Source organism: Brachionichthys hirsutus, unplaced genomic scaffold (assembly GCF_040956055.1).
Source record: "Brachionichthys hirsutus isolate HB-005 unplaced genomic scaffold, CSIRO-AGI_Bhir_v1 contig_405, whole genome shotgun sequence".
NCBI lineage: Eukaryota > Metazoa > Chordata > Actinopteri > Lophiiformes > Brachionichthyidae > Brachionichthys > Brachionichthys hirsutus.
Window position 1 is genome coordinate 90962 of NW_027180402.1, and position 13361 is coordinate 104322.

Below are 13361 nucleotides of genomic sequence, written 5' to 3' on the forward strand. Positions count from 1 at the left end.
GGTGGCTTAACATCATGACACACTGAGCTCCTCCCCCTTTATCTGATTATTCATGTTATAAATATATGTGTGCAATCTGTCTCTATTCCCCGTAGTCTTGTTCGCTCTCTCCCGCTGTTTGTCCCTCTTTCTCTTTCAGGTCCTTCTGTCCGTGGTGCTGCAGAACCTGGACCTGTGTCCCTCAACACTGAAGTCCACGTCGCTAGCATTAGCATTTTGTTTTTGTCTGCTCCTGCTCTGTCTCGCTATCACTTCCCTATCCATCTCCTTGACTCGTCTCCGACCTGCCATTCTCTCTCTCTCTCTCTCTCTCTCCCTCTCTCTCCCTCTCTCTCTCTCAACCCAGCCGGCCAGACAGATGGCCGTCCACCATGAGCCTAGGTTCTGTCCAAGGTTTCTGCCCGTTAAAGGGAAGTTTTTCCTTGCCTCCGTTGCTCTTGTGGGTCAAGTTGGGTTCTGTGTTTCTCTGCAGGTCTTTCCCTGCTAATCCTGTAAAGTGCCTTGAGATGACTTTATGTTGTGATCTGGCGCTATATAAATAAAAAAAACTGAATAAAGTACGAACGCTGTTAGTTTTTTTTTACCACTTTGTATTTGGGTTTAATTTACGATGGAAAGAAGAAATGATTGTTTTATCAATGAATAATGATTTGATCATCTGTATTTTGTTCATTCATCCAGTGAATTATCTAAATAACTATCCACAGGATCCACAGCTGTCTTGATGAGACGTCATCAGATGCTTCCACCTGGAACAAGAGAACACGGAAGTGTCAGAATCATGAAAGCAATAAAACAAACGCAAATGATTCAGGGTTGTTAATTAGGTCTTTTTGGTGCCCGTAATTTCAGAATAGGATTCTGAACAATTAAAACTCATTGTAAACAACGCAAATGTAAACATTAAATTAAAACACACAAGTACTGCAGGTTCGGGCGCCGGTACGTTTTTACACTTTTGTGACGTCGGTCGAAAAACATAAGATCTAATATATTTATTGAAAAATAGCTTTTATGTGTTGCATCTGGAACAGTTAGAAAATAAGTGTCGCGTTTTTCGCCATCATAAAGCGCCTTTGGTTAGAATCTGTGATTTGGACCCGACCATGAAAAGTCAAAGTGAATCAGAGTTGATTTGTAATTTTACCTGATTTTTTAATCCATAAATGGTTTTAATGTTTTTTTCTGGACTCATTCTGGTTCAGATCCAGAAGACATTTATTATGATAGTTCATATCGGACTCCTTTGAGACTGTGATTTTATTTATATTATATATTATATATTAAACTATAAAATATGGGTCTTTCTTATCACCAGTTGCTGCTCTTTTTAACAATTAATTTAACTTCAACTTCAACCTCAATTTACTGTCCAACATGAAACAGATTATACCGTTTGTTTTCCTATAAATAGTAAATAAAGTTACAATCCATGAAACGTTCAGCACCGCTGCATTATAGGAGCCGACGGCAGTCTAACAGTCGCTATACTGAATGATAATGAGAGGTGTCCCTTGTGATAGCTGCTAATGCCTTCACGGAACCTCAAACGGTGACATATAGAGACACCCTCGAGAAGATAACACACACACACACACACAGTGTTGTGTAATAACAGGCAGTGAGGAAGAAGAGGCAAAGGAAGATAGTGAATATCATACTTTGACACTATTGTAGTGAAGAACTTGGATGAGAGACCGGCGTATATTTTATGAGAAAAAGACAGGAAGAGATGGAGACAAGAGTGAATCTTTGGAAGTCGGACAAATTCAGGATATATTCAGAATATTTCAAGGTAGTTACGATCACTAGGACACTTCAAGGAGATCACACACTCATGCACAGTGTGTGAGTGTGCGTGCGTGTGCTTTGAAGGTGCACTCCTCTTTTAAATACTTTTAAGGATATTTGACACAGTTTTAACTTGTATAAGATCATCTTTTCACAAACACTTTTATCTGTATAACCTCTTTTAAGGCAGAATTTTAATGTCTTAGATGTGTTTTTACAGAATTGTGTTCACATACTATATGAAAAGAATTATATGAATGTATATATGAGTATTAAGTGTCAATAAAACTTTTCGAAAGAAAAAAATCTGTTCTTATCAGTTTAATATCTGATACGTCCCCTACCCGGGGACCATATATTAAATTGGTTTTTGGAGCAGGGAGATGGAATAGGGGCTTGCTCCGTCCACTCCACGCATCGACCTGGTATTGCAGTACCTCCAGGACCGGTGCACCCCCCCTTTGATGTTCAGAAATACGACCATAGAAGCTGCAGCGAGCTCCGCCGGGTCCGTGTTCTCCCACGCAGCGTGACGTCACGACCCAGGAGACAACACGTTCAGTGCCGACGTGGACGTGGACGCTTACTGACATGGATTAAAAAGTCAGTCAGGAAAACTCTAATGACGTCATCCGTGTTACGTGGTGGCGCCATCTTGCGTTAGAATCGGATATTACATCATGTGATTGATCTGCTGGAATCGATAAAATCAGGTGTGGCCCAGGGATCACACCTGAGAGACGCTACCCAATACGCAGTCACAGGCCTCCCAAAAGACTGTCCCTCTGAGCAGACCTGGTTCCCGCGGGGGACGGCCCTGCCTCTGAGGAGTTTACTGCTGCTTTGTTTCTTGAGGTATGGTCTATCTTATTTTAATACCAGAACGTTTAAACATAAAATCTGAAACCGCAAAAAGATTACTTCACCTTTATCTCAGACACACACACACACACAGTAGTCGTATCATCTGGAATGGATTGTGGAGGTTTAATCCATTTTTACCTTTATGTTTTTGACAGCATTTATTTGTTTGTCTGTCTGTTTGTTCTCATTAAATATTGAGAATGATCCGGATGCCGGAAATCTGGATTTTCCCCATTTACTTACAGGAGGCATTTAAAAATAAAAAATAAAAAAGGACTATCTGGTGAGTCGTTGCCTCACTGATTAGGCATGATCTCACATTTCCGTGACTGAAAAGAGTGGGGGGCGGGGAAATGATCAACCCTGTAACAATGTAATAATTGTAATACGTATGAGGAATAATTGTGTGTGTGTGTGTGTGTGTGTGTGTTTTGCACATCGATATGAGGTGGTATCCTAGCAACAAAAATATCAAAGCCTCAAAGGCAGCTGTGCCATAAAAGGAATTGGGTTCTTCCTTTGATGTCTTTATGCCAGACATCAAAGGAATGGGTCAAGCTTAAAATATATTTAAAGCTTGACCCAGGTTCAGGTCCAGACACTGGTAACAGTGAAATTAACATCCAGAAGAAGACACACCTTCAACGCAACTTGAATAGTCCCATTAAAATGAACGAAATGACGGACAGAATCAACACCGAAGTTGAGAAGGAGGATCTGCTTCGCTTCCTCCGCATGCAAGTGCAGGAAACGATGCACACAATGGCGGTGGCTGAGAAGCGTCTCAGACAGAAGCTGAAGGATGACTCCGTGAGCCTCTCCCAGAGCAAACATGCGGGGAGGTTCAACGTCCAGCTCAATGGCAAGCTGCTGATGGTTTTCCTTGTCAAGCTTCAGGCAAAGAAAGATGGCCACTCCTGGAGTGCCGAGAAGGAGCTCCTGAAGGAGAATATGCGCCATGTCGAAAGAGAGCTGCATGAAGCCAAGCAAGAAAGCATAATATGTCCAGTCGAGTATCTGGACTTGAATGCTGTCACCTTCTGCGATGTGAGGTCGGAAAAAGGCCTTCAGAGACAAGTGAAGAAGATGCAAGCAGAGATTAAGCGTCTGGAGCAGGAGCAGGAGGAACACAACAGGGCTGCACTCCACAGTCAGAGCGTCTCCATTCAGATGAGAGACGTGCAGTGGCAGGCGCTTATGGAGAGAATGCAGGCTGAACATGAAGCCCAGCTTCAGGTGGGGCACACAGAGATTCTTCAGCTCCAAGATGATCTGAAGGAGTGTCGTCATCGGAATCTCCAACTCCAAGAGGAGAACGCCTCCCTGCTACAGGTAATTGAGTAATTAAATATTGGTTTTATTTTTATCTGTATTGTGAAATTTGTGTTGTTAAATGTCGATGATTTATGTACCAAGGACTTTCAACGGAAAGACCGCAAGGGCTTTTTTGAAATGCTCCTCTTGGACAGGATGTTTGACTTTATTTGTACTGTAAAACCTGCTACTGTGTGACTGTACTTGTACTCTAACATTCTATCTAATAAATATATTCATCATTCTTCACAGGAGGTGGCGACGTATGCTAAGACCATGGTGGAACAGACTCTGGAAAACAACAGCACTAAGAGGGCTTTGAAGGACCTGGAACGTCGCTGGGATGAGCAGGAGAAGAAGTCGTCTCCTCCTCCTCAAGAGACTAACCTTCAGTTGGGGAAAGAAGAGGAGCAACCGGAGAAAGACATGGCCTCCACATCGCAGCAAAATGACAAAGAGAGAACCTCAGGCTTGAACGAGGCTCCCCTTCTGGCAGAGAATGAGGAAGACTCTTTGAAGGAGGAGCAAGAAGAGGAAGACTCTTTGACGGAGGAGCAGGAAGAGGAAGACTCTTTGAAGGAGGAGCAGGAAGAGGAAGACAACACCAACGCCATGAGGACCTTGGAAGATCTTCAGAGGCCAATACCTGAAGAGAAGCCACAGAAGAAGAAAAAGAAGTGGTTCAGGAGAACGCTGGCCAGATTGTCCATCTTCAAAAAGCGTGCTCCAAAGTGAACTTTGCTGAAATGTGTACACATCAGGGGGGGCAGAAACAGAGAAGGAGATCCTGCCCCAAGTGGAGGAGTTCAAGTACCCGGGATCTTGTTCGCGAGTGAGGGAAGGATTGAGCGGGGATCGACAGACGGATTGGTGCAGCGTCTGCAGTGATGCGGACTCTGCACAGATCCGTCATGGTGAAGAGAGAGCTGAGCCGAAAGGCGGAAGCTCTCAATTTACCGGTCGATCTTCGTTCTCCGACCCTCACCTATGGTCACGAGCTTTGGGTAGTGACCGAAAGAACAAGATCGCGGGTACAAGCGGCTGAAATGAGCTTCCTCCGTAGGGTGGCTGGGCTCTCCCTTAGAGATAGGGTGAGAAGCTCAGTCATCCGGGAGGAGCTCGGAGTAGAGCCGCTGCTCCTCCACTTTGAGGGCAGGGTCATTCTCCAAAACGGGTGCCATTTCCAAATTTTCATGCACAACCCACAACGTGAAGGACATGTTAATCCTCCAACAAAACATATTTTCCCACCTCAGGAATAAACTCTTTATTAATAATATCCATTTGATTTACACCTTGTAGCCATTTTTGTACCGCTCCGTCACGGACAATATGTACACTATTTGAGTGGTGGTACATGAAAAAAATAAATAAAATCTAATGTTTTACTGCTCGTAAAATGTCCTTTTTCGGAAACCATCAATATTTAATCAGTTTTTTTTCATTTTTATGATCATTATCTGTGAAATATGAATTTCACATGTCAACAGTGCCATTGTTTTTACAAAAAAAATATAGATCGACTTAAAAATTAGAAATAAAACATACTCCCTTCATTAGTCCACAAAACGAGAACGTTATTCAACATTAATTTCTGAACCATTTCAGTCTATTTCCATTTTTTTTTAACAAGATGACTCTGTGATTTGGTCAAAATAGCAAACCAATGCTGCAGGACAGCGTCCGTCATTTCTGTATCAAACGGCTCTGTAAGAAACGCTCTAAACCCTGAAGCAAGAGTCGTTCATATCGAGCACGCTTGCATGCACGCGACCATGCCCATTTTCGCCGGAACATTACCACCAAAATTAAACTCGATGCAGGGAAAATGCAGCAGAGCGTGGACGGGCAGAACACAGACACGGGGACGCACACACATCTAGTGCACATTTGCCCGCTGTGCCGTCACAGCGAGCGTAATTTCTTCCAGACGCATTTCAGGAGCTGATTACAGACCTACACAAACTACGAAGGATTGGCTTGATGGTTTATTTCGCTGTTTTGGGTTGATAAGGACCCAAAATCACAATAATAGTGTAGAAAGAAGGGGAAAGTGAGTTTTTCCATAATATTGGACCTTTAAGATTTTAATTATGTGTTGAAACTACATTATTACATAATTTGGACAGTTTTCTGAGTGAGTTGAAGAACCACCCCGTCACAATAAATTATGTGACAGGCTGGTAAAATTCATCCTAAAATGGCCTTTTTTCTCCATGTGATCAATTTCCTGACCTATAAGTGAGTATACTTTCAATTGATAATTTCATTTTCTTTACATTAATAGTGGACATTTTTTAATACAAATCTGTTTTCCCTCTCAATATTGCGTGAAGGGGTGGTTAGATTGAGCTTGACGGACCTCATCCAACATGACAAAACAACAAAAAAGGAATGGAAAGGAATGTCAGAACTTGCTTTCTTTGCTCCTGGATGCTAGAGGTTCAAATGATGTCACTTAATCTTTGTGATGTCACTTAAAGCAACAGTCAGTTATTTATAGACAAAAATAGTCAGTGTGAGGGGGGGAAGCACACAAATAATGTAATTTCTACCAAAAATAATGTTTTTATTTTTAATAAATATATTTTATGGAATCAGTGGTACATTTACACGTGCATATAAAATTTAAATTGAATCCCTGACTTCACCTTACAACTAAAGAGACTGCTATTACATGTGTAAGGAAGAAAGTATTCACCTGTCCTGTAAACTTCAACTTGTGTAAACTTCATACATGAAACATACAATATTGACAAAGTTTGTTGTCATGAAAGTGTTTCCTTAGCTTGAAGGTTTATTTTTCTTGAGGGACTTAATTCTGTGTCTTTTCTTCTGCTCCCCGCTGAATATTCATCCCAGTTTCTCACCGTCTCATTATCCCTGTTTATATAGTTTGTGTATGTACTTCTTTTGTCAGTTCAAAAAGCGTGTCCTTCCTGTGCTTCCTTGTGTTTGCTCCTGTGTTTCAGGCTGGCTTCCCCTGCTCCTCCTCAGCGTCTGCGGAATCCCTGTGAATTTTGTTGTTGGTATTTAAAGTCAAAAGTTGAGTAAGGTCATGTTTTTTTTCTCCCCTGTGAGTGTCCTTTAGGGGCCAAAATCAAAAATTAAAGTGTAATGTTTCTTAGCGGGCCTTTGAAGACTAACAGGTTTAAAATGTGTCCTCTACAGGTGCACACATTCTCTATCGGGTTTCCAGACACTCAGATGTGTCACATTAAGATAAACCACAACAAATTATAACTCTGAGTTGAAAATAAAAACAACTCCTGCCAGAAAGACTTCCCTGATCTTTCCCACAGAACACACCATGAATGCAAAATGACCTTGTGTCAAGTGCTGGAGGCATGTTAAATCTTTTTTTGTTTTGGGGGGATTTGTTGAGGTACAGTGCATGGAATTTGCTCATATGGGTTAAAGCTGTCCTGCCTTTTATTATCATCAGTGACAGACCTATTAGAAATCTCCCCTTCAGCGCCGTCATCCTGGCCCTCCCTTCAGCCTCACTTTCCTTTAAGCGTAGATCTACATGTTATCAGCTTACTTTCTGGGCCGAGGCAAAAAGCCCCAGAACTCCCTCTTGACAGGCCCTCTTGACCCCCCCCCTCACTCCTCCCACCCACCCCTTTTTTTTTTTTTTTTTTGGCTCCATTGTTGGTGTCAGTTTTTATTATTTTAATTATCAATGTAAGTGTGTATGGGTATGTGTACATTGTATGTGTATTTGTACATGCTGTACTTCAATGTTTTATGTGTTCATAAGAAAATAATAATAAAAAAAAAAAAATCGGCAACACTATAAAGGAGGATCGACAGGGTGTAGCTGGTGTGCTTGTTTTCATCGTGCTGCAGCCGATGCTCACTCATTGAATCTTGTTTCAATGTTGCATGTCATGACACTGATGCTTTCCATTTCCATATTTAATTTCAGTTTGCACGGAAAACAAACACAAATAATACTACCATGTCTGGGTTCACAACATTATCCGGACGCACACAAAGACAGCCGGCAAGCTTCTGCATCACACAGCTGTCCCCCCACCCCTACATGTGTTTGTGTATCTGATGTGAGATTTGCTCATTTAATTCGCACCGTTCACGTCTACTTGTGTCTCATTTCTGCTTTCCTACGACTTTGTAAATAACTGCACCACACACGTGAACTGAGTCACGCAGACAACGTTAAATGACACGCAAAGAACAAAAAAATCTCAATAACACTGAAACAAAGAGATGACGCAATCAGTTTATGCAACACACTCTTTCAGAATGAACTGTAATGCTGTAATTTGCAATAGGAATTAGCCTCCCATCTCTTATTGTCCTTTAGCAACAAATCCCCCTCTTTCATGCTATAAACAACACACACACACACACACACAGAGATAGACCTGCTCCGTTATGTAATGTTAACTGACCATATTTATAAGTATATAATTGCATTTTTCAGTTGTTCCAGGTATTTTAACAAGAGTAGTCGACACAAAGTGGAATGAATGAGTGTGCCAGCCCAACCTGTGGCCAAAGGAGCCATTAAACTATAGAGAACCACCTGCAGTCTATTGATCAAAGCAGCCATGCTTACTGAGATGCTAACTTTATACGCCTGACAAGACAAATGAACAATGGGTTAATTGCCCCGGTTTAGGATAAGAGGAAATAGCTCCAGCCCTGTGGGTACAGTGGCCCAATGAGCTCACCCCAGTACCAGTCCTGCCTGCGTGGGTGGGTACAGAGAAATAACCCAGAACCCCCAAAGAGCAATGATAAGACCAAGAAGATCAGCCGCAAACCACTAGCTGCCAAGAACAAATAGAGAGTACAAAGGCCGGAGAACTTGCTAAGCAGCTGACTTCACTGCATTAGATCCTTTTACTTCTGTTTTATGAATAAAACAATATGTCGCATCCTAATGTATTCATTAGGTTTCTCATTCTGTAATCTTTTAATGTGCACGCAGCACCATACCAGCTACAGCAATAGATATGGTTTTTAATGGTGTGAACTGATGGATTGTGGGGATGTACATTCTGACTTTCATACATACCTGCATTTGAGAACTATTTTATGTGTAATGGTGAGGGAGCCTGCCAAGAACTGTTCATTCCACTGATCTGAGAATCACTTCTTGCATTTGAACCTCGCTGTACCTCCGAATTTAAACGTATCTTTATTGTATAACCTTTAACAAGCATCATGGCGTTTAAGACTGTTGCAAATATGAATGAATATATTTTTTAACAATTCACGCTTTTATCACTGCCTCTCTGTATTGCACACTTAAAATAAACCATTTATACAACCCTCTGGCATGTTGTTCTTTTCCGAAAGATATTCTGTCGCATCCTGATCCTTTCTTCACAGTCACATAAAGTAATGTAGAGATTCAAGGACAGGCTAAAAAGTATTTATATTATAAAAGGTTTGTCAAATAGATTAAAAAAAACAAGGAAGTGTCGAGGATTTGGAGGAGAAAAAACATTCCTTCATCCGCTTCCTAGCAGAAGAAATGAAAGATATTGTAAAATTACAAAAGGATATTCTTAAAATAATGGATGCTGTGTGCGAGCTAAAGTAACAGAACGTGGAGAAAGGCAACAACATATAGTTTACCGTCCTCCAGGCCCACACTCTGATTTTATACGTTCTTAACAAGCTTAGTTCTGAAAACAGAACAGATAATTGTGGGAGATTTTAACATTCATGTCAGTGACGACTGCCTTGCTACTGCCTTGTTGCCTGATCTGGTTCTCACGTATGGTATTGATATTGATCAATTACTAATTGTATTTCCACTGAATCCTTTTTTATCAGACCACAAATTCATCACTTTTACGTTTGTATTATTGGACTACGTGCCATCAAACAGAACTGCCTTGACTCGATGTCTATCTGATGGTGCTATTGATCAATTCAAAGAAATAATACCATCAACATTTATTGAACCTTTATTTAACCAGGTAAGTTAATTGAGAATTAATTTCTCTGTTTCAATAATGACCTGGACCTAACATTAAAATCTTTGTCGAGCCTTAACATGACTGAGGAGTTAGGGTAAAAAGTATTGAGACACACACAATGAATTAGGCAGACAAAGTTATTTTTCTACTGCAGGGGGAGACATGTTTTCACGTTTTCCCTGTGACCGCTAATTGTCGGTACCTGCAGCTCTATTTGAAGCACACAGAGCATAATAGAAGAGCTTTAGGAGAAGAATGTGAACGGATGGATGAAGAATGGATATAAGAAAGTTATTCAAGAAAGTAAGTTTATCACTGCTGGTAGTAACATTTAGTTAGTGTGTGACACACTTAAGGGAAACGCACAGATGCATTAGCCATGGAGCTGTACAGGGGCGTCACTAGGTTTTAAGGATAAGGGGGGCTTAGCCCCCAGGAGATGAAAAGGATGTGAGCAAATGTAGCGTACGAGCACAAAACCTCACAAACGGCTAACAAGGACTGAGAAATTATACATTATTATTATTTCAGTCTGTTTTTCAATACAGTACAACAACAAACAGGTTTAAACAGTAACAGGATGTTTACAGCATTAACAATAAACAAAATGGCTCACATTACAAGTTATTTGGTGGATGGAAGCATCAAAGAATGCCGTCTGTTTTTAAGAGAAGCAAATCGGTCGATCACTCTGTTGTGATTCTGAAGCTCGTCTTTTTCAATGACTGCAAGACTGTGAAGTCTTTTCTGGCTCGTTTGAGCCAGACGCAGTGCTCTAAAGGACCGTTCACATGAGCAGCTGCTTACGGGCACTGTTTGGGCAACTTGGGTAGAACCTTCAGAGAGGGAAACATGTCTGAATCAAGGAGGTTGTGAACAGACAATATATCTTTGGGAGAACATCCAGCCTCTGTTTTCTGGCCACCAGAACCTCCTCAGATATTGCAGGAGAACATCGAATGGGCCCGGATGAGGTTTAAACCGAGCAAGTCCAGGAGCTTATCTGTGGTGAAAGGGAAGCTATCAGACCAGCGCTTTAACATCGGCGAGGAGCCCATACCAACTGTGTTAGAGAAGCCAATCAAGAGCCTCGGGCGTTGGTACGATGCAACCCTTAAGGATATGGTTCAAGTGGAGCAGCTTAGACGGGATGCCATCAGCGGTCTTCAGAGCATTGACAGGACCATGCTCCCTGGCAGGCTGAAGCTTTGGTGTCTTCAGTTTGGTCTCATACCTCGGCTGATGTGGCCTCTGACCATTTATGAGGTACCATGCTCGAAGGTTGAGAAGCTGGAGAGGGTCATCAGCTCTTTTGCCAGGAAATGGCTTGGGCTTCCCAGGTGCCTTACCAACATAGCACTGTATGGTAAAGGCATCCTGGAGCTTCCTCTATGCAGCCTCACAGAGGAATACAAGAGCAGCAAAGTCAGGCTGGAGATGATGCTGACAGATTCTCGAGACCCCTGTGGAGCTCAAACCGCTCCTGCAATTGCAACTGGGAGGAAGTGGACTCCAACTGTAGCTATACACCAGGCTAAATCAGCCCTTAAGCACCGGGATATTGTCGGCCACATGCAAATGGGAAGAGGAGGCATTGGCCTAGAGGAGGGTAAACCATCCTGGTGCAAGGCATCTCCAGCTCAGCGACGTGGGCTGGTGGTCGAGGAGGTTCGCCGAGAGGAGCAGGCTGCAAGGTGTGCAAAGGCTGTCTCACAAGGAAAGCAAGGTCAATGGATGCGTTGGGAAGATGTTGAGAAGCGCAAGCTCTCTTGGAGAGAGATGTGGGACATGGAAGCTTATCGAACCAGCTTTATCCTGCGAGCGACATATGATGTGCTACCATCACCACAGAACCTCAACCAATGGTACGGAGAAGATCCTACATGCCCCCTCTGTCCATCTCCAGCAAACTTGAAGCACATTCTAGTTGGCTGCAAGACAAGCCTTACACAAGGCCGTTACACCTGGCGGCACAATCAAGTCCTGAAGTGTCTGGCAGCTGCACTGGAGAATAGAAGAATTGTCGTCAATGCCCTCCCCCCCCTTTCCTCCCATCTTACATCATTAGGACATTTTGTCCGTGAAGGGGAGAAACAGCAAAAGAGATGTATTCCAAAATCAGAGGTAGGACAGATGGGAGCAGCACGGGACTGGAGACTCCTTGTTGATCTGGAGCAGAGACTCTGCTTTCCAGTGGAGATTGCCACAACCAACCTCAGGCCAGATCTTGTGTTGTGGTCTACCTCAATTCGAAGTGTTTACATCATAGAGCTCACAGTGCCATGGGAGGATAATATAGGCGAGGCCTTTGAGCGGAAGAAGCTTCGGTATGCTGAGCTGGCAGCGGATGCTGAACAACGGGGCTGGAAGACCACAGTCCTCCCTGTAGAAGTGGGCTGCAGAGGCTTTGTGGGCAGGACTGCTACTAGTCTCCTCAGGGGCATGGGAATCCGGGGCCAGGCCCAACGGCAAATCATCAAAGCCCTGTCCAGTGCTGCTGAACGAGCAAGCCAGTGGCTCTGGATCAGGAGGAGAGACAACAGCTGGGCCCCAAAATGACAGAGACAACAACAGGGTGTATAGAAGGGGGTAAGGCAGAGGGGGGCACACCCGGGACGCCAGGTGTTGCTGCTGAGCCCTCTTGAGGTGTCGTGGGCCTGTTCAGTGAAACACCTATGATGGAGGGTGCCCACCTGATGACCCCAATGAAACCCTTAGCCCCTTCTATCCTGCCCTTTGATGACTATAATCCCTACCCATTTAGCAAGGCGAAAAGGATTGTAACATCCAGTCCCATTCCGGTATGCAGTCAGACGAGTTTGGCTCAGGGATGAGGATGCCCCTGCCGTGCAGAGTCCAGTGCACTTTGGGTAATAACACCATATCCTGTGTTTGTAAAACTATATAAAGTATTGTCACGTCAGGTTTTGTGGGATAAAAACATTCTTACGCGTTAAAAACCCCTAAAACCAAAGCGGTTCGGCGGCTTTGCGTTCCCGTTGGTTCAGCGCGGATCACGTGACCAGGAAGTGTCGCCCAGACTTGTGGGTAACGTCCCACTTTCCTAAAGTAACTCTCTTTCTCAGCGATACTGTGACGTTTTCTTCACTGCGCTGTGTTTTATGTTATTCGTTATTCACGCGACCCGGATCCGGTCCCGGTTCGTGACTCGGTTCTGCGGACCGTCAGTGAGAAGGACGGGGCGGCGGAAGACCCCCCCGCCTCGGACCCTACTCCGGTTATCGCTTCTCGGCCTTTTGGCTAAGATCAAGTGTAGTATCTGTTCTTATCAGTTTAATATCTGATACGTCCCCTACCCGGGGACCATATATTAAATTGATTTTTGGAGCAGGGAGATGGAATAGGGGCTTGCTCCGTCCACTCCACGCATCGACCTGGTATTGCAGTACCTCCAGGACCGGTGCACCCCCC

General features: G+C 43.4%; 1 non-coding gene and 1 pseudogene across 1 annotated transcript; both read left to right on the forward strand.

Annotated features, from left to right (window-relative positions):
- Positions 1 to 2075: 2075 nt before the first annotated feature.
- Positions 2076 to 2250, forward strand: LOC137914684 (U2 spliceosomal RNA; annotated as a pseudogene).
- Positions 2251 to 13170: 10920 nt separating this feature from the next.
- Positions 13171 to 13361, forward strand: LOC137914689 (U2 spliceosomal RNA). Its single transcript, XR_011106419.1, has one exon. It is a non-coding gene; the product is annotated as a U2 spliceosomal RNA (small nuclear RNA).